At 38.6% G+C, this 22,437-nt stretch overlaps 1 protein-coding gene across 1 annotated transcript in view; it reads right to left on the bottom strand.

Moving 5' to 3' along the window:
* Nucleotides 1-22,437, bottom strand: part of LOC116095384 — a 38,057-nt gene that overhangs the window by 4,149 nt on the left and 11,471 nt on the right. The gene's annotated exons all lie outside the window — the stretch shown is intronic.

Below are 22,437 nucleotides of genomic sequence, written 5' to 3'. Positions count from 1 at the left end.
ACACAAAGTGCAGCCTACTGAAACACCACCCTACATAAGCACAGTGGGTTTAACTCTATGTGATCATGATATTTATTCCTAATTTTTCACACCACAGCTGCCTTATACTTTATCACCCATGAGCTTGCTTGTTTGTTTATAATTACTCAGTATAGGAGGATGGTGACATTTTTCCTCATCCATACCTCTTTTCTTCATTTGGGATCTATTGATAACCCAACTACTTTACCTTGCTTTTTCTTTCTGCTTATGTCATCAGATCTTTCATATTTTGCTTGAATTTTCCTTAAAAATCTAAATGCTACTTGGACAAGTAGCTTAACTCTGTGCTCATGGGCACAAGTTGCCTAGGAGCATGCACCAGATCTGTAATTTGAAGTAATTCACTTCATTCTTCAGTTTCTGTTCTTCATCTACAAAACTGGGACAAAAGTCATCCATGAACAGTGAGCTGTTGGAGAGTCCAGTGAGTCCCTGCATATGGGCATAGAAGGGCATTCCAACAGCAACTCTTATATTCACCTGCACACTGACCTTCTTATAACTACACAGCCTGAAGCTGTGTCTCCCTTAGCCAAGTGCTCTGTGCTCTCTGCATTCAGTTCTGTGTACCAGTTGCCTGGTCCTCTGCTATGGGAATGAAAGGTGATGGGGTCTTGTTCCCCTTGCTGGAAGAGTGCAGATTTGTTTTCTAGTTAAACTTGTCCTTTAAGAAGCAAAAATGCTAAAGTTATCTTTTTCCCCCTGTGGATGACAAATGTCATCTGATTCCTGTTATTGGAGCCTTGCCCTACTCTGGTGAGGCACACTATACTTAAAACAAGCCATACGTGTGAAACATTTTTTCAAATATTGAATTTCCTGAACTGTCTTTGTCATTGTAATACAGAGATATGATGTCTATATCACTTTCACAGCAAACAGGAGGAGACTGTTTTAACATTTAATGTATAAAAGGAAAAAAAAAAATCTCAGGCCAGGAAGTGCTGCTTATAAAGCCCTGTGTACTCAGCAGTGGCTCTAAGGACCTTTGTCCCTAGAGTAAGCAGTTGTACTTAGCATGCAATTGAAGTGAATGCTGCTAGTAAGCAGAGGTGAGCAGCATACCACAGCAGCTGAAAAGGTACCCCGTAACCTTTGATTTGGCCATGTGTGCATAACTTACTGAGCTGCGATGGAAGATCAATAAGTTCATCAAAAGGAATAAAAAGAAAGCATGGATTCATGTTCTTTACTAGGTAACATTTGTTTCTCCTGGTGTTTTGACTTCTAAGTACTTACAAACTCCTCTATCTCTTGTATTCCAGAATAGAGATTAAATACTAGATGCTAAGAGAATGGGCTTTGTTACCACAATGCCTGGGCATGCATCCTGGTGCTTCTGCTGGAGGGCATAGGATGTTTGTGCAGGTTCCTAACTCCTTTAGTCTTTAGATTTCTCACCTGTGCTCTGGGTCAATAGTAATAACTACTGGGTAGTGTCACGGTATTGAAATGAAACACTGTATGCTGTTGCGATTCAACTAGAGATTATCAAAGCAGTTCCTGTATTAAACATGGACAACATTGATCATCATCTCTAAATGCTAGTTTATTCTTTAGTTTACAAATGACTGGCATGTATTCCTTCAATAATGCATGATACTGAACATTTGAATGCGCCCCTCCTCTCTCAAATTTATCTCTCTTTTTACCTCTGTTTAATCTGTTACCAGGTGTCTTAATATAAAACAGAATTCTGGTCTCTTCAGCTGTTGAGAGCTTTTGCTTTAAAATCTGCAGGAGCCCCTATGTGTCTTTCATGAGTTTGTTCTAGAAACATTCTATAGATAGCAACCGTGGAGTCTCTTATATAATCTGGCATACCAGTCACAAAACCCTTCATGAATTGCTCTAATCTTAAAATCCTGTCTACATTACTTTATTACTCCATATAGTGTAAATGCCAGTGAGTGATTGTACATGAAAGCAGGACAAAGTGCATGCATATTCAGAATGAATGGAATTTTTTTCCTCACATATTTTGATTCCCAGCTAGTTGGAGCTGTGGATGTAGTCACAACCAGTGTGAAGAACTGATGCACTTTTCGAACCCCTCTGTTTTGATACACCTTTGGAGAACTTTGAATTCTTATGTGTGCTGATTGATGATTACAGTCCCACTGAAAACTCAGGGAACATCTAGCTCCACACACGCAGAGCTGAAGATTGGTAAGAAAATGGGGTCAGTTTGGCCAGACCATGATTCAATTATGGAGCTTGGCTTGTAAGAAGGTGAACATATACTTGTCATCTGAGATTACATGTCTGTCAGGGTGAAATGCCCACTGTTCAGAATTATGTTGCAACCACAGGCATGCACTGCAGACATTGTGGGTAAAACTGGGTAAATGGTCATCCTGTGAGTTTGTATTACTGGTGTTAAAAACGTTTCTAGAGATGTACTTATTTTAAGTTATGTGTATGGATGTTTTGCCTATATGCATGTGTATGTGTATCACATGTGTACCAGAAGAGGACATTGTATCACCTGGATTTGGAGTTTTGGATGGTTGTGGGTTCTGAGAATTGAACTGGGAGGGGGGGTCCACTATAAAAGCAATAAGTGCTCTTAAATGCTGAGCCATCTCTCCAGCCCCATTTTCTGGTATTTTTAATGTAATAAATCTCGCCAAATAAAGCACTAAAAATCATTTAAGCACCTTTGTGTTTTTGTGAATAGTTCAAGGACAGCAGTGTTGTCACTAAACTCAGCTCCTTGTTACCTGGATCTTGGCTGGAAATGGTGGGATGACTTACCTAAGGCTACAGCTCTGGTGGTCAACTGAGCTCATCAGTCATTCACCAAAAGATATTTGCTTTGGTTAGAAGAACACATCTCTAATCATCAACACAGAAAAAAAAACACTAAAGAAAATATATACACACATATCGATAAAAACTGGGTGTCAATAAGAGCAAATGTAAAAATACTAAACCAGTAATGAAGTGTGCCCTCCAACCACATGATGGTGTAAGGATAATTAAAATTTGAAAAGTACTTCAGTTACAGATAATGATAAAATTTCCAGCACAATGCCTAAAACAGGTTCCAACTGAGAAGTCTTCTTGACTAAAGCATTGCTAATTATGCATAAAGCTACAACGTTATGACTGTGAGGTAAAGAGAGGACTAACCTTGCAGTCCCTGTATGAGATGTGGCCATCAGATCACTGGAGAGCTGGATTTGTAGTTTGGCTGTGAGCCTCAGATGTCTCTGGAAGCTGAAGCTCTGGATAACAAGGAAGTGAAGTATACCAGGGATACCACCGAAGAGTGAAGAGGAAGGTGGACTCCTCGTCCTCATTCTTTATGCGTTTAGCATGAGATATTCTATGACCTTGATCCTGAATCTCGTTCAGACTCTTTTTCTTTGTCTTTCTGTCGCTCCCCTGCTCTGTTGCCTCTTACCTCTAAAATGTTCCGTTTAATTTTAAAGCCCATGAGGTATAGCTGGCTGCTGCTAAGAAGGAAAAGCCTCTCCCATTAGACAGGAATAAAGGTGTCTAACGACAGCAGTAACTTTCTACAGACTGCTTGCAGAGTTTAAAAAAATGAATATTCACAACATGTACTTAAGAGGAGGAGTGCTTTCCTTTTAAGAAGTTTTCCATGTCAGGCCTGGTGGACCAGGCCTTAGTGCTAGCACCTGAGGAGCAGAGGAGACAGACCCTGAAGATGGACCCCTGTAAGTTCAAGGTCATCATGGTCCCCACAGAGTCTTTCAGGTCAGCCACTGAAGTAGAATGAGACCTTACCTCAAAACAAACAAATAAACAAGCAAATGAGAGACAATTCATGGTCTGCATGCACATGTATACCATAAAACTGCTTTTCTGAAAAAAATGTACATTAGGAGAAAGAATCGTTTTCTTTCTTTCTCTGTTTAGTTTTTCTTTGCTTTATTTCTTGTTTGTTTGCAGACAGATTTTGCTTCACATCCCATTTTCATGAATATTAGGAGTCTGACATGGCCTCAAGTTATATAAACTCTCTGAGCTTCAGCCTTGTCCTATGTTCCCAATGGATACTCACTCTTTCTTCCTTAGTTTTTAAACTGTCCCAGTGAGCATATATACGGCACACAGCCATGGACCTACGCTGGCCTCCTGTTCAAGGAACATTGGTGACCATCCTTCCTACCCTGATGGAGACTGAGATGGTGGGAGACCATATGTATGTATTTGCATGTTACACACTCTAAGTTACATATATGTATGTGTATATATGTATTTACATCTGTATGCTTGTATTACCATATGTAAATAATCAGATAAATCAATGTAAATTCTAAATACTGGAAATAATAAGAAAATAATCTTCCAAAATTCCTATCAAATTAGAAATAAAACCTTAGTTCTGGGAATTCAGGAATGAATCCAAGCAATCAAAAACATAAGGGGAAAGCAACAAGACCCAGGCAGTGTTTCTTGGCAGATGTGCCCACGTTTCTCTTCACAGGACCCCTATGAAGACAGAGTTCTTTTTAAGAGTGTGCAAGTGTCATGGTGACTGCAGAGAGTTGGCCCTCATGCCAGTGTAATGGTCTTTTCCTTTTTCAAGTCTATCCTACAAATCTCCCCCTTTCTTTCTCTTACTTCCTCCCAAATCCTTAGTGACAGGGACAGCTGCAGTCCCTTCCTCCCCCTCTAGCATTCAGTGTGGAAGGCTGTTGCCATTGGAGACCTCCCTAGCTCCCACAAGCTTGCTCCATCCAAGAACCTAGGTGGTAGACTTAAAGTAGTAGAAAACAGTCAATAATTAGGAAAACAGATTTTTTTCCAGCCAAACTAAGTAACTAAAGCTTGGATTTTATATCTGAGATATTGGTTGTGCTAATTAATTAGCACAAAAATAATGTTCTGTAGGGAAACATGGCTGTACAAACTTTTGGCCGGACCTAGCAAAAATGAACAATAGGCCCAGGAAAATGTTAATAGCAAAGAGAGGCATTCTAACAAAGTTTTACAGTATGTGGTTTAGGGTCCTCAGGGCGAACATATGCATTACACATCTAACCCCACACTGAGAAAATAATCTCTAATGCTGGTTCCTGAGCTACTCCTATTAAAAATTCTCCAAAATAGAAAGCCTGCCAATTTCAGACTAAGAATAAATGGCTCATGGTTCCTTCTGAAACAGCATCCAAGTTTCATGTTCTCAGCACTGCACACAAAATCACTGGGGGGAGGAACTGCTCTGGTTTCTGGGGAGCCAGAAAAAGCTCATGTATCAATTCAGCTCCATTTCTTTCAGGCAGGGTACCCAAAGGTCCCTGTTTGTTCGTGAAGGTTTCAGTTTTGATTTGATATTAAAAGAGATCCATCTTTGCTTTTGTTAATATGCAGCCGATATCTATTTAGCATTCATGGTGGAGTGGCTATAAAATGTATTCTGAACTTGGTCGGATGCCACTTTGCAGAATACAATATTTACATGAAGAAAGGAAGAACCCAGTCTAAGTGTGACCATGGTGGGTTTTCTGGAGGACCAAGATGCCCTATTAATGGACCTGAATTTGAATGAATGGGTAGTTTCTTTACATAAATTATTGCATAGTTAAATAGATAGTGGTACATGAAACAATATTGGTGAGCATATGTGAGGAAAGACATAGGAAAAATTTTAAATTGTTTCAGACCCTTGTATGTGTGATGTGTGAGTGAGTGAGTGTGTGTGTGTGTGTGTGTGTGTGTGTATGTAATGACTGAAGAAAACATTTAAAATGTGAAATTCTATATCAAAATTTTAAGCTACCATCTCAGCTCCCAGCTGTGAGAGTTGGATTGTCCCTCTAGCTTTCTCATGCCTGGATGCTCCCATTAGTAATGTTGAAATGTTTATCTCGGTCCATAGTACAATAGACAATAAAGGGACAACAGACTACTCTCAGACCTAAATTCTTTAATCCATCTATCCCTTGGCTTTTAGTTGCTAAAATAGAAGGTGATGTTAAAATATTGCCATGTACCAGTTATTTAATTTCTTAATGTGGCAGTGTGATTCTGCAAATACTTGACATTAACTGGTTCTGAGAGTCTTTGAGAGGCTCTGAGAGGCTGTAAATACCATCTCTCATGGACACACTCATGAGATCTTGGATCCCAGGCTGGTGGAGCACTGTGTTAGAAGTCCACACCTGCCTAGTGTAGAGCTGCTTGTCATTACACCGGGGCAAGTCTCACTTGTATTAGACACTGTGAAGACAAGTAGACGGAACAAGGCTCTGTCATGTCCTAACAGTTTCTGAGCTGTTCACTCAACCTCAGAAGTAGACAACAATCCTACACACCAATGACTTTCAAATGATCAGTCCCATATACAAGGTGACCTTGATTTCAAGGCTCTCTTAGGCAGCCTGCTGCTCCTGCTGGCTCCTGCTGCCTCCTGATGTTTCTGTACATGATCTACAGCTTGTGTGACCCTGTCCCTTTGAGGCCTCTGTTCTCAGAAGTCCGAACATTCAGGCTTGTTCCTAAACTCCTTGCCTTGGGATTTGGCCTACAGAGATAAACACTTTTTTTCCCTTTTGGCTGCTTCTATGTCTGTGTGTGGCTGCATGGTGTTATGTCTGTGTGTGAGTATAGAGAGGACAGGTCTCCATTTCCAAGAGTAAACAATTATGATCACAGAGACAATCCAAGCAATTTCTTTGGATGTGCTTCAAGAGGGCATGCCGGTACAAATACTATCCAGTATTTTCATTGAGTCTGAATTGGTCATTGAAAGTGTCATTTCACAAGGACCCTATTCTAAGTCAAGTTCCTTACAATATGACAGTGTCCCTTTTTATTTCTAAGCCTGGCCTGTTTTATACCTTTGACCCCTTTTATGTGTGGCAAAGGGAAATACAATTTAGTTGTGTTTCACATGCTGACAATTTTGACTTCATGTCCTTGGAATTTTGCCTGGTAAATGAATGAGGGGCTGACATTAGGTTGCATATATGCTGTGCTCTACAATTAGAAGAGACACATGGCTGTTCCATGGGCTATAACGGTATTTTATTTTCCTCTTATTGTTCTAAGTAAGGATCTGATTCTCAACAACTACATTTGCTGTGGTAGTCTATTCATAATAGCATTTCAAGATCAGACTAATATCTACCTACACACCTCAGTTTTTCAGCCAGCACAAAACTGAGTGAATAAAATGAGTAGCCTGTAGCTGTATTAGTATTACTCTCCCTTACATACTTCGTGTGTGCTTTGTCTTAAACACTGTGACTCAAGGAGGCAAAGATATCCTTGATGAATGTCACATATGACTCTCCAAGAACTAGCTGGTGGGCTACTGGATATATCAGGGATACTACTGAATCTCAGTGAAACTCCTTCTCTTGGTCCTATATAGCATAATTTTCTGCAAAGAGTCATCTCCTTACTCCTATTTATTATTACAATATCCATAGAAGGACAGGGAGGTGGGGTAACCTATGTAATAATGGAAAGCTGGAGGACTGCTGTAGTAAACATGCAGTTAATGCTCATTTGTCATGTTGGAGAGAGCCTTATGAATAAAAGGAAAATAATAGCATCAGATGAGGCCGAACTAGCGAAAATAAAGCGCAATATCGCTAGGCAACAATCTTCATTCTTGGTCCAAGACAAAGAGAATTAAGGCAAAGGAGACATGGTGTGGCTTTATGGGCACATCCAATAACAAAGTGATGCAACCTACCTCTGACCCAGATGCAATCTTTCCCTCTGTTCCAAATTACAAACAAGCTAGTCTGCAGGGACCAGTACAGTGGGAAGCAGATAAGAGCATTTCGTCACCATCACCTGAGAAGGGTTAAGAGCACAGCAATGAAGCCACACAGTAGTCTGCCAGCTTGGCACTTATGGCCATTATGGAAACGTTAAGAAACAACAAACAGGTAGACTTTGTCTCTCTTCCTAAGGGATTTATGATCCAATGGATCTGAGATGAAGAAAGAGGAATTCTTTGAGCTTTTGGAGTGACTATATTAATGAATGCTATTCGGAACCCATTTGTCTAATTAAGTTGAACTGAGTAGGTCTACTGTGAGAACCAGAAAAAAGTCATTTTAGTTTTCTACAGTAATGCTATAGTAGGTCCCTCTCTTTTTTTCTTCATATGGTATTTTGTAAATCTCTTTGTGACCTTAGTTGTGAAAAACTAGATTATGAAGAAATATAAAAAATACCTTTATACTGGGTGACTATACAAATTTAAAATATTGGCACTAAATGTTTAAAGGTTTAATACCTCTTAAAAATGTTCCAACATGACAACCACAGTCCTACCCAGCTATGACTTCTATGAGCCATAACAAGGACAAGCCTGTCAAGATGAACCTTGGGGTGCAGTAGTGGCACAGATACCATGGCAGTAATCAACAATTATCTAATTTACCCGCTCAACAAGAAGGAAACATGCTTGCTGCCAGAAACTTAGGCAACTACTTTGTGCTAGTGAATTCATGGATCATGGAAGAGAACCTACAACCACCACTTTACTAAACCAGTATAATCCATAACTACATTCTAAGTATTTGTCCTTATATCCATAGTTAAGTATAGTCAAGGAAACATCATTTTGCAAGAAAGGGAGACTATTACAGAAAAACACACAATGAAAATACAGTTGTGGAGTCTAGTCCTAACTGAAACTTCTAGAAAACATTGGTACAACCAAGATGCAGGGAACATTATGGAAGAGGGGATGGGAAGATTGTAAGAGACAGAGGACTGAGGTGTTTCTGTGAGATTGTGTTTCCTAGTAGATGCAGAATCTAAACCCATAAAATCTCACCAACAAGACTGCCTAAACATTTGCTGAGCAAGAGTAACATTGACAGACATGCCAAAAATGGAAGGAAAGAGGAGGCAAAAAGAATGTAAGACCCAGTGTGTTGCTTATGACCCTGACCAGGACCCTTGGGGGTGGGTGTAAGAATTTGCAGAATCAACAACACAGACTCTGAGAGTCAAGCAAGTGGCAAAAGCAGGCTTGATTATTATTGAAAGGAACTGGGCAAACCTTTATACTCTACTTCTAGTACCTCATTCTCTTTCAAGTAGCCAGATGTTGTGTTGCTCTTTCTCATTGGTTCACTCCATCACCTGATTCAAAGTCTGCAGTCTCTAGACATGCCAGAAGATTCTAGGTTGGCTTCAGGAGGAAGTATCAGCTGCGCATGTACCAGTATTGCGACTAGGCTGTCTTGGCTAAGTTCCTCCTACACCAGAGGGGATGAAAGACATCAAGGAAAGAGAGCCACAGTTAGTAGAATTGATGTCCACATGAACACAGAAAGATTGAGGCAGCATGCACAGAGTTTGTGGTCATAAAGCTGAAAGAAGAGCTACCTCCAACGCTAATCCCTTGCAAATAGAAACTTAGTTTTCTTCAAGTCTCACTGGAGATACAAACTGCTCTTACAGGATGGCTGCCTGTCCAGAGAAGATGTTGAACAGAAAGCAAACTCAGTGGAATCTGTGGAGGTTCCTTGTCTCATAATGTTTTGTCAGGATTTTTTTAAACCTTTTTAAAATTTTATGTTTAAAACAATATGAACTAACTAGTACCCTCAGAGCTCACAGGGACTCAACCACCAACCAAGGACTATACATGGTGGGGCTGATCTGGCAGCATGTGTATAGTAGAGGATTGCAAGGTCGATCATCAATGGGAGGAGAGGCCCTTGGCCCTGTGAAGATTCTGTGCCCCAGTGTAGGGGAATGCCAGGGCCAATAAATGGGAGAGGGTAGGGTGGCAAGCATGGGGAGGGGGGAGGCAACAGGGGTTTGTTCTTGTTGTTTTTGTTTGTTTGTTTTTTGGAGGGGAAACTGGGAAAGGAGAAACCATATGACATGTAAATAAAGAAAATATCTAATAAAAATAAACAAACAAATAAAAATAAAAAACAAAAAAATAAAAATTTTTATGTTTTAAACATCTCTGTCTTTTTCTCTCTGTCTCTCTCTGTGTCTTTCTGTCTCTCTCTGTCTCTGTCTCTCTTTCCCTCCCTCTCTCCTTCCCTCCATTCCCCCCTGCCCCTCCTCTTCTACAGACCATTTGTGCATCTCTTATGGCTTATGGCTTAGTGTTTTTATGGGGTTCCTAAATGTGTGAATGAATGAGTCTCTGCACCTATATCTGTTTCTTGTGCCTTTGGGGGCCTCCTTTTTCTTTTGTATTGACCTATAATGATTTGTTAGTTTCTGTTTTTATCTTATTATATTTCATTTTTTAATTATCACTTAGAAGCCTACTTGTTTTCTAATAAGAGGCAGAAGGAGGTTGGATCCAGATGGGAGGGAGGTAGGAAGAAACTAGAAAGAGTAGGTGGGGGGACTATAATCAGGACTTATTTTATGAGGAAAAAAACTATTTTCAATAAAATGAAAAGAAGAAATAAAAATATTTAAAAAGCTTTCACATATAAAATATATCAAGCATAAGAATGTTGTTGGAGTAAGAAACCACTCCATAGCTCTACTGGATGCAGAATAATGTTTGACTTCAAATATTTGAAGTAGCCAATCATGGTGACATAGTTGTGTTCCCAGGTTTTGGCAGTTAAAGGCAGGCAGATCTCAGTGAGTTTGAGGCTAGCCTAGTCTACATATTGAATTTCAGAATAGCTAGACTAAACAGAAAGATCTTATTTCAAAAAGTAAACTGAAGCAATTTACAATTTACAATTTTCTGCTCATGGCAAAGAGTTTGCTTTCTGTTCAATATTAAGTAGACTGAAAGCATACCCAGAGAAGCAACATCTCAAAGATCTTACTCCAGTTTATCTTCCTTGGCCACTAGACTGTGTTCCCCATAAAAATAGAATAATTTGTGAAAGATAATGATGAAGGAACCAAGGTCTGACACAAATCAGAAGAAAGGAAAAATTTTAAATGAAACTTCTTTTTTTTTTTAAAAGTTTTATTGCATTATAATGAGAAAAGTTACATGATTTCAATTTATCTGAATTTGTTAACATTTAAAAACATATTTTAAGTAAATAGAATTAAGTCACATTCTTGTTTTCCTTTTGTACCCCAACTCCTCCCAGAGACCCCCTTCAATACCTACAATATCTTTTTTGTCATATCCTTTAAAATATATAAAATATTATAACAATAAATTGAGTATTACAAAAGTTGTTTGATATAAAACGACAATCAATTTAACAGTCTTATGTAGATGCTTGTCTATGGCAATACTGAAAATACATGTTTTTCTTGATATAAATTTTAAATAACTTCAAACATATTAGCTGTATATTTCAAAATAATACATCACTACTAATATTTTCTTAAATGAACATAAATATATAAAGTGTTTTTGCTTGTTTGTTTGTTTTATATTTAGTAGAGCTTAAAATCTTGGCTCTTACTGTGGTAACTTGATATAACAAACGTCAAGCAGAGCATTCAGTCTTACTCCTTGTTATTTTCTTACAACTGCCCTCCCCCCATTTAATTGTCTACATTTCTTTTGGGTATGTAAATACTTTTAAAATATGTAAGCTATTCTGAAAACTATAGTACAGTGTAAAAACATAAAACAAAGAATACCACTAATAGAGAGGCTTAGATAGGAGATGCAAGATCTCCAGACCATTATGTTGTACACAGTAAGACATTGTCATGAACAAACAAGCTGAAAGTGTATATGGATTGTAAAATATTAGACCTATTTCTCTAATTACCAAATTAGAGAGACCATTGGATAACAGTCAATACATTTCTAATTCCTCATATTTTTGGATTTTAATTGATTAGGATATGTTGGTAATATTAATTTTCATATTAAGATATTAAGAAAAAGTAATTGTCACTTCCTGTTGTTTTTATTGTAAGAGGTGGAATTAGGTTTGTGTGGATTTGTTGAAAGATTACTTTCTTGCTTCTTCTAGGGTGTAGTTTTGTTGATGTTGAAAACATCATCCTTATGTTGATGTTTTCCATCTATTATCCTTTGTAGGGCTGGGTTTGTGGAAAGATATTGTGTAAATTTTGTTTTGTCATGGAATATCTTGTTTTATCCATCTAAGGTAATTGAGAGTTTTGCTGGATATAGTAGCCTGGGCTGGCATTTGTGTTCTTGTAGGGTCTGTATGACATCTACCCAGGATCTTCTAGCTTTCATAGTCTATGGTGAGAATTCTGGTGTAATTCTGATAGGTCTGCCTTTATATGTTACTTGGCATTTTTCCCTACTGCTTTTAAAATTCTTTTTTTGTTTAGTGCATTTGGTGTTTTTATTATGTGACAGGAGGAATTTCTATTCTGGTCCATTCTATTTGGAGTTCTGTAGGCTTCTTGTATGTTCATGGGCATCACTTTCTTTAGGTTAGGGAAGTTTTCTTCTATAATTTTGTTGAAGATATTTACTGGCCCATTACCTTAGGAGTCTTCACTCTCTTCTATACCTATTATCCTTAAGTTTGGTCTTCTCATTGCATCCTGGATTTCCTAGATGTTTTGGGTTAGGAGCTTTTTGCTTTTTGCATTTTCTTTGACTGTTGTGTCAATGTTTTCTATGATGTCTTCTATCCCTGAGATTCTCTCTTTTATCTCTTGTATTCTGTTGGTGAATACAAGAATTACTACAACTCCTGATTTCTTTCCTAGGTTTTCTATCTCCATCATGAGAAGTGATTTTATATCTGAATCTTGCTTTTCCGGTGTGATGGTGTGTCCAGGACTTGCAATGGTGTGAGTATTGGGTTCAGATGATGCCAAGTAACCTTGGTTTGTGTTGCTTATATTTTTACACTTGCCCCTCATCATCTGATTATCTCTACTGCTACCTGCTCTTGCTAACTCTGACTGGAGTCCATCCTTCCTGTGATCCTGACTGTGTCAGAACTCCTCAGAGTCAAGCTGTCTCTGTGATCCTGTGATTCTGGGATCCTGTGACCCTGGGCTTGTTAGAGCACTTGGGAGTCGAGTTTCCTCTGGGTGTTTTGGGAATGACTGCAGAGTTTGTACCCAATGCCCAGCGTCTGCTCAGGGCACTGGCCGGCCCAGACAGACCAGAAGCAACCAAAGCCACTGGGATGGCAGAGTTCCTGTGCGCCTGGGTCCTGCTGGTCCCCATTACTCCGGGTGTTGGGACAGATGTTATGCCCTTCTCACCTCTGATGCTGGATGTGTTAGAGCTCTTGGGAGTGGAGCTTCCTCTGGGTGTTGTGGGACAGGAAGGAACCTGAGCCACTGGGCTGGTGGAGTTCCTGTGTGCCTGGTCCTGCTGGTCCCAATTACTCTTGGTGTTGGGACAGATGTTATGTCCTCCTCACCTCTGATGCTGGGCTTGTTAGAGTGCCTGGGAGTGGAGCTTCCTCTGGGTGTTGTGGGACTGGAAGGAACTAAATGAAACTTCTAAGTTAACAAAAGTGAACCAACAAGAAGCATATGGACTAGAAGAGAACTAATAGTTATTAAAAGGAGGTGAAGAAAGTGATGAAGGAGCCAATGAATTTGTTCATGTGAAAAGTTTAATCTGAGTTTTTTTAAAATGTAGACAAGGGAAATTCAACTTGAAATTAAATATATATGTGTATATATACACATATATACACATATGTATATGTATATAAAATATATGTGTATGAGTGATTTGCCTGCACATATGTAACTATATCACACACATGAACAGTGCCTAAGGTTGACAGAAGAGGGTATCTGAACCCCAAGGAACTGGAGTTCCAGATGGTTTTGAGCCACCAGGTAGATGGTAGGAACTGAATCTGGGTCCTCTGAGAGCAATGTGTGCTTCTGACTGCTATGGCATCTCTCCAGCTCCCAGAAGTTTATTTTGTTTTTTAAATGGTGGCTTTGTTATCTCCAAGAACACAAAGAGGTGCCCAAGGGAAAAAGTGTATAAGCATAGTACTGAAAAATATTCCTACAATCTAATAATGAAATAAAACTGTGGCAAAAGCAAACAGAAGCAGGAACCCCACAGAGCCAAAATCCTCCTTGAATAAGATGGATTGGTAATGGAAGACTAAGCACAGAAGACATCATAATATCTGGGAGATGTATGTGCTCTTAAAATGGAGATATGATTTTAAGGAAACAATTTGAAAAGTCAATAATGGCTACTTTTCAGGGAAGATAGACATTAGAAAACAATCAGAGGCACGGAGTGATTTCTCTAACCCTACCACCACATTTTCTTGATTGCCATTTTCTTTTTAAAGTAATCCTATAATTATTATTTTTATGAAACCACATATGATTTAAAACTCAAGTGTCAACTAGTGTTTGAAAAGAAGGGTCAAGAAATCAAAGCAGTTACCTGAATTTTATCTTTGACTAGCACTGGGGTAAGGTAAGCATTAGTATGTAAGTTTTTAGTTTGCCTCGACCCTTTTAAAATAGGACTGGATGTTTGGGCCAACTCTGAGGCTGCATTTCACAAAGGAAATTTACCTACTAAAGCTGACTTCCCACAGGAAGGTATTAGTGAAAAGTGGCTTGGTATGTTTTGGAATTTTCATGTAAAAATGAAGACTTTTGATTGAAGGGATCTAGGATAAGATGATTTAAAACACTATGTGAGATGAATTTGGTAGGAGCTATCGAAGAGTCCACTCAACAGAAGCTTACATAAGTATTTGGAATTGAAAAATGTTAATATTTCTCAGAAATAGGCAGCTATTCACTCATCCTTCTAATATTTATTTAAGCATATTTTGGTTTCAGATACTATAGTTGGAGTTGTTGAGGGCATGAACATAGAAATTCATATTCATTTGTTATGGAAATAAGACAAAGGTGTCTCATATGAGTGAATCATAGCACAGTATCCCAGAGGCTATATAGAAGAGATACGGGAGCAGTGAGCTTCTGCCTAGTAGTCTATGTGAGCCTGAAGTCATCTAAACTTGGTCTGAGCATCCTTCATCCTAAATGCAAATCCCATATCTGCTCCAGGTAAGAGTTATAAACTGTATGAACTTCCCCTCACCTAGGTGTAGCTAACAAATAATCCTGCAAGTTTACCTTTCTCCAAGCATAGAAAACATTGACTACAATAAGCCCTCCAAAGACGTTCATTTCTTTTATGTTTTCCCTTGGAACAAATAGTTCTGTTTGCAACTTGGCTACACTGCACTGTGGTGGTCAGAAACCTAGAATTGTCTTTAAAATCCCCTGCTTCTCAGCCTGGTGCATGTGTTTGTTTCATTTAGGGATTATTTGGTGTTACTACATTACATATTATTTATTCACTTTTGTGTGTGTGTGAGGATAGTTAGAGCTTTCTGAAGGTTTATGGAGATGATACATTCAAAGTACCTACCTAATATGTCCAGATATATTAAAATGTTAGAGTGGATTATTACATATAGTCTTGTACTCAGAATATGTGTATTCTAACAGTAGTCAGGGGTGTAGGTTTTTGCATGTGAGAAGAACATTGTCAGAGAGGCAAATGGCATGCAGGCACGTCTCTGAAATTTCTAAGCCTCCCAAAGGAAACAGGTCAGACTGTGCAGAAGAGGGTTCCATTGTCAGGATCCAAGTTGAGCAGGGTGCAAATAGGTTACTTAAACTTTGTGCAACCAATGGCCAGTTTGTTTTCATTCATAGAGATGGTCATCCATTTTTTTATGTCTAGGCCTAGACTCCACAGCTGTGCATGAGATACTAATCCTGTCACCTAAGTACTGTTAAGAACATGGTCGAAAGGAGACTTTTGTAAGCCGATCATTTCATACTTACATGGGAAGTTAGAGCAAAGGTAACACTTATTGACTATTCCAAGCCTGGACTAAAAGGTACTAAAATAGAAAATGACACTGAAATTTGTAAAAAACTACCCATAAAATAATACCAGTTTGTACCACCTAATTCCAGAAGGTAGCCAAGTATGGCCAGTTGCAGCCATTCCATCTTCCCTGCCATAGTTTCTCCAAGGAAGGAGTAGCTGCTCCAAGAATGCCTGTAAAGATAAAGGCCAGAATGGCAAGGAGACAGCCAGGCTGCTACAGTGGCTTTGTTTCAAGTCGAGAGAACATGGGATTGTACCCTACATTTGTGCCAGAAGAGCTGGCATTTAGCCACTCCTTCCATCTTATGCCCACAAACAGAAATGCCTGAATATATGTTCCTCATGCATATGTTAAAATCGTAATTCACAAGATCAAAGTGTTGGGAGGTAGAGTCTCTAGGTCGATGATAAGTCATGGATTTGGAGCTTAGTGTCCTTATCAAATAAGACTTATACCTTTGTCTACAAAGCACAGAGCTAGGAGACATCTCAGTGGACAAAGAAGTTAATGTCCCTCAGTGACTAACCTGTTAGTGTCCCAACCTTGGACATTCCAGCCCCAGAGGATTGAGGTATGAATTTCCATCTTTTGATAAACTACTCAGTTTGTAGCATTTTGCTATAGGACTCTGAATGAACTAAAACAGAGACAGGTGTTCCTAGCACAACCTCCTTCATGAGAAAGTTCCTTACTGTTTGGGAAGTGGATTAGCTCTAGAAATTTCCCAGGAGGCCAGACTAACTTTCAGAGGAGGACCTGGAAGCTTTGGACATCCTTCAGTTTTTAGAAGGCAGGCAATGGAGGTGGTTCCCCTCTGCTTCTTGGTCAACTTCTACTTTATAAAGATGACACCCAAACAGTTTGCTCAACCTGTCTTTGAAAAAAAAGAATGGAGGCAGACATTCTATTTCAAATCATAGAAAGCACACCCCCCCACACACACACACAAGGACTTTCAATCATATTGTTTCTTTTTCTTGTGACCAAGAAATACGATCTCAGTTACCTGACCACTGCTGAGTTTCCTGCTTTGAAAAAAAAATGATGGCTAATGAGACTTACTTTCAAAATTACCATGAACAGAAAACTCAACAGAAATTAAGCTTCAGGAAACCTAGCCTGAGACTGGTGTGGACTGAACTAACATCTACACAGAAGGTGACAATAGTCATTGGGTTTATTTTATATTTCATTGTATTTTCTTACCATTGCTATAATGGTAAATGACCTGCTGCTAACCAGAATGAGAGAAGACAGACAGACAGGGGATGGAGGAGGCAAGAAAGTGTCAGAAGAAAACAAGAAACATGAAACATTTTATAAACTTCAGATTTCTTAGAGGGTCATCAGTTGAGAAAGTTCCTGGAAACCAGAATTGTGTTTTTTGAGTACTTGACACAGGATTTTCCCTTCTTAAGAGAGAGTTCTGTTAACTGACTTAGAAATGAGTGAATACACAAATTTTATTTAATCTGTACTTAGTTCACACATATTGTTGAATTTTTTTCCAGAACAAAATTAATCCTGGTTCGAGAATGGAAGATCTGAAAAATAAAGTTTTGGGTCATGTAGATTTAAGATTAGAATTCTTGAGGCTTGATTGCTGGGCTCAGACTAATTAGTGTGAGTATACATGAGCAACGAGTACTGCTCTATGTACTCAGATAGAAAAGCTATAGTGGATGGGTAAGTATAGGACTAACTTCAAAGGGAGAAATGAAAGGAAGAAGTGAATTAATCTTTTTTAAATATGTAGAATGATGTCTGGCATACATTGTACACTAAGTAAATGTTAGATGTTATTTTAAACCTTCAATTCTGACATTCTACTAAATAGTCATTTTAATGAAATAGCTATACATTTCCCCCATAAACTATTCTTTCAAACAGTAAAGACAGAGTAATAGGCCAAATTAATAAGCTTCCCAGTAAAATTTGTGTATAAATTCATGAACTAACTTGTGTGTGAATTAATGAGCAGACCTAAAGTGTCAGTTTTCTAGGTTTTACATGAAGCAAGTAGTCAGCTTGAAAATGATCCCCAATTCCCGCTAATCAGAGAAAAATCCAATTCCAAAATTTAATCAAGTAATTATTGCATTTCTCCCACCACAGGTTACGATTATAAAGCCACTTTCTACAGTTTTCATTCAATTTGTTTGCTGTGTTTGTGTGTGTGTGTGTGTGTGTGTGTGTGTGTGTGTGTGTGTGTGTGTGTGATCTGACTCTCCTCTAGGATAAATCCTAAGTTCTAGTTCTGGGTCACAGGTGCAAGACAAATTCTTTAACCCAGCATTTGCTGTAATAAGACCCATGGTTGAGACTCAAGAAGACAGAAACTGCAGTTGTGACAGAGACAGAAGTATACTGCACACACAGACTTCCAAGCTGAGAGGCATGTTGGGAATTGGAGAGAAATGGATGAGAAGGCCAAGTTCATCTTGGAAAGGACTTTCCATTCCTTGTATGACATCTGGGAAATAAAAGGGGACAAACATTCTTCAAGGTTGTTATTTTGGAACTTGCCTAGAAGGCACTCATCCAGAATAGGAAAATAGGGTGATGGACCACTGAAGCCCTAGGACCCTGAATCTATGATCACTGATTTCATTGATTACTGAGAGAAAAAAATATAAATTCTAAGGGCTGTGCAAAGGACTGTTGATCAAGCAGATAGACAGGAAAGGTTCAAGTGTCCTTAGAGAAAATCCTTGGCATCTTCCTTGAGGGGAAGGCTGGTGTCCATTTCTTGATTATTATTAGACACAGGCTTTGGAAAGAAATGATTTTGCAACCCAACTTGGAAAATTATAATAAAAGAGGATAATAAAACCCATGTGATATGAAGATCAGGAATGGGTAGTGAGCACTGGGGGATGATCATCTAAGTCAAGGTAATGTCAGGAAGTAGAGAAAGGGGCAGATTAATCAAGACTATAGACACATGAAGAAACCATATGAGTGCCATGAGTTTGTAAGACAACAAATTATTTTGCAATAGAATCTGAGTGAGGCTTGAGAGCTAGTTCAATCGTTTTCTCTTCTTACAGAGGAACTGAGTTAAGCTCTCAGCATGATCGAGGGGGTCACAAGTTTCTGAAACTCTAGTTCTAGTGGATCCAATGCCTTTTTCTGGTTTCCAGCAGCACCCAAATACATGAGAGCACACACACACACACACACACACACACACACACACACACACAAAGATTTTTAAAAAAAGTTTGAACAGTGGCATCCAAAAATGGGTTAAAAATGCCATTTGGATTATCGAATCAAAATCTTGGTGACAAGCATGGGTTAGCTCCCTATGTGTTGGTCACGGAGGCTCTACATTTACCCAAATCAATATAAGCTACTGTTATTGGTTGTCCACCATGACTAGATGGTAAGAGCTTACTGCTGAAGACACCACAAATTTTGCTTACATGCTACAGAGATATCACTTGCCCTTTATACAAAATATTAGGGTCATGGCTCTCTACCTTCTGTGTTCAGCTAAATATTTAGCCCTAATCCTGGATAGCCCCCTACTCAAAAGTATTAAGAGGATTCCTTGTTATTCTATTCCATGTGATACTGGAATGTGTAAAAATATTAATACAACTTTTTGTTTTGTTTTGTTTCTTGATAAAAGAATTATTTTGCATAAAACTTAAGGATCCAGTTCAAGCTCCATTCTCCTATCTTTTGTCCTCAAAAAGGCTCAGTTTATTGGCTTACATGCTGGTTTAAAAGCCAGGCTAAGCTGGCTATGCCATTCATCAACTCCACCAACTGAGTCTTTATCCAGTTCTTTATGCATCTGAGACTCAGCTCCCTCCTCAGACAATGAGAATAGTAATGCTGATGACCTAGGGGCAGATTAGATACCTTATGAAATCTATGTAGCACCTAGTGGAGTGCTTAGTGGATACCACCATTCTGTATATATCATCAACTGGAGACTTGAGATCAGGTGACATTTTCATGCACAACTTATGACATGATTCTGAACCTTTGGAACCATGAAACCTTAGGCATCTACAATTTCTCTGTGAAACCACTGGACAAAACACTCTCCTGAGCTGCCCTCTAGGCTGGCACAGAGCCTTGGCCTGAAACCATTGTTTTTTCTTAATAAGCACTTGCCCTCTGGGCTCAACTATGTTAGGGCAGACAGTGATTCTAGGGCTAATGGGCGTGAGGGTGACTTCTACTGCTGACATCGTAAGTCATATACTGGGTGAAGAGAAAATGTCCGTCTGCCCCCTTGTCACTAGCCCATGGCTGGCTGCCTACCTCACTCCCACCTTTCCTAACACCTTTATTTAAAATCCTTCCTCTTTGTCTTCTGGTGTCAAATCTTTTCTACTTTCACCGTGTTACTGTTGACAAGAACATTTGAGCCATTATTTGCATGGTAATGATCCCCAGAAACTTTGGTAGCTAGTAATTAAATATTGCTAACTGCAGGGTTCCATGACACTCTCTATGCCTGGTAGAAAGCCCTGTGAACAATACTACCCCAGACATTCCAGTACCTGTCTCTGGACCTAGAGTTTACTGACTGTCTGTCCTGGGTTAGAAATTATAGGCCATCTGTCAAGTCGGCAGAGTCCTTTTAGTTAGGATTGTTTTGTTTGAGAGAAAAGCTGGCCATGATTTTGGCTCTTTTAGCTGAAGAAAGTCACAGGAGAGTTGGGGTATCCCATCTGTAGGAAAACTGGTGTAGCTGTCCATTAGTCAAAAATAATTTTATGTATCAGTCCAGTTCCAAAGCTCTTCTCTGTTTCCTAAAATTGCCTCCAAAGATATGTGTTGGAAGCACACCTATTTGGGGGATATTTTACATGTATAATTTCACTTATGCAGTTGTAGAAACTTCATGAAACTTGTAGACTCTAGTTCAAATCTTTAGCTTTTCTCTGAACAGTCACACAAGCCTGGACACATTATCATCTCTGAATTATTTTTATTGGACTTTTTTTAGATTGGTGTACTAATACTTGGTTGAACTGACTGTTAAACCAGCTAATATACATGAAGCATCTAAAAGCTGTTGTCTTCATTACTGAGATAATTTTTTATTCATTTTTGCTTTATAAAGTGTGTACACACACTCACATATGCACAGGCAGGTACACACACACACAGGCATATGAACACACAAAGATGAAACAATGTACACAAAATATCCCAGAGAATTAAAAGGAGTTATCCTGAAGGTCACTGTTTTTCTGGAAAAGAATAAATGGTTGTATAAAGTACTTTGCTATTGAAAGGATGGACAGTTATTTATTGTTTCTGGCTTCTTTGCCCTTTACGAACCAGATGCTGTGCCTTGGGGAGATAGCCTACAGGTCAGTGAGGCTCTCTTGCAAAAATTATCTCCATGAGGCGTGAAGGCTATCACATAATGACTGTGGGATATAGGTCATTATTAACCTAAGAGTGTGATTCTGAGCCCTACATGGGACAAGAATACCTTCTACACTCAAATCTCAAAACAAGCGGATAAGGTGGTATTGCTTCAGTGTCCAAAGAATCTCATTCATTGCATTTCCTGACACACGTGGAGTAATACACTGATCTTCCAGGGCACTTTTAGAGATAAATTATAACATACAGGAAACTAAGACAACCAGCCTAGCTAACTAAATTTCCTTCTCTAGCTAAAGAAGCCTCATGCCTTCACAAGGAGGCAGCCATAAGTAGGAATTCTCTATATTCTCAACCTACATTTTCATTGTATTTATTTATTTGGCAATAGTAAATTGTCCCAAGAAAAACTGCTACTTGGTTGGCAACACTGAGTCTTTCCCATTTCTCATCTGGTTTTACTGTTAGCACCTTGCACTTGGGGAATTGGTAGTAAAGGATGGACTTGTGTTCCATCGGCAAGAGTATACACAGACATCAAGTTTCCATTCAGTACTTTCAACAATGACCTGGTGGTTCCTTTAGTAGCAAAGCAGTTAAACATTTTATCAATGATAAATATTTTCAAGGGTGAATATTAATTTTCTTGAAGATGAGGCCATATAAGCATGTTGGCAGAACAATGTTCTTTTCTTATTAAGGTCTAGAGGTATATTTGGTTTGTTCCTCCTAACTTGAGTGGTTGAATATTATATAAAAAAGTTAGTTTACAGGTTATTCTCAAGTTGATCAAGGTCTGAAGTTGATTTCTATTAGGGTATTTTTATGAATATGTGTCCTATATTGAACACTACCAATCCTTGGTTCCAGTAGAATGTTAATGTTTGTATTTGATGTGTCATCTTTTAATTAAAATAGTGACCATATTCTAAGTGGTGAGTGTAGATAAAAACATGACTTTTTTGTCAATGTTGATCAACAATGAGACAAAAACAATGAAATTCAACCATATTACTTACTATTATTATCTATTGTATTATTCAATAAAAACCAGTAAGTGTAGGGTACAATGATTTAAAAGCACCCTATTCTTGTTTTCTATAATGTAGAAAAATAGAATTGGTAGTAATAAGCCCTCATATTGGTTTCTTTTATATTTTCTATGTATTCATATTCATTTAAGTTCTCAGTAGCTGGAGAGACAGTGTTGTACAGCAGATTAACACCTGGATCGTTCCAACATCTGTTCAGATCTTGATCTCAACATTTATAGCTTCTTTAGATA

The sequence above is a fragment of the Mastomys coucha genome, unplaced genomic scaffold, assembly GCF_008632895.1.
Source record: "Mastomys coucha isolate ucsf_1 unplaced genomic scaffold, UCSF_Mcou_1 pScaffold18, whole genome shotgun sequence".
In the NCBI taxonomy this organism is placed as follows: domain Eukaryota; kingdom Metazoa; phylum Chordata; class Mammalia; order Rodentia; family Muridae; genus Mastomys; species Mastomys coucha.
This window is presented reverse-complemented; position numbering and strand designations above follow the sequence as displayed.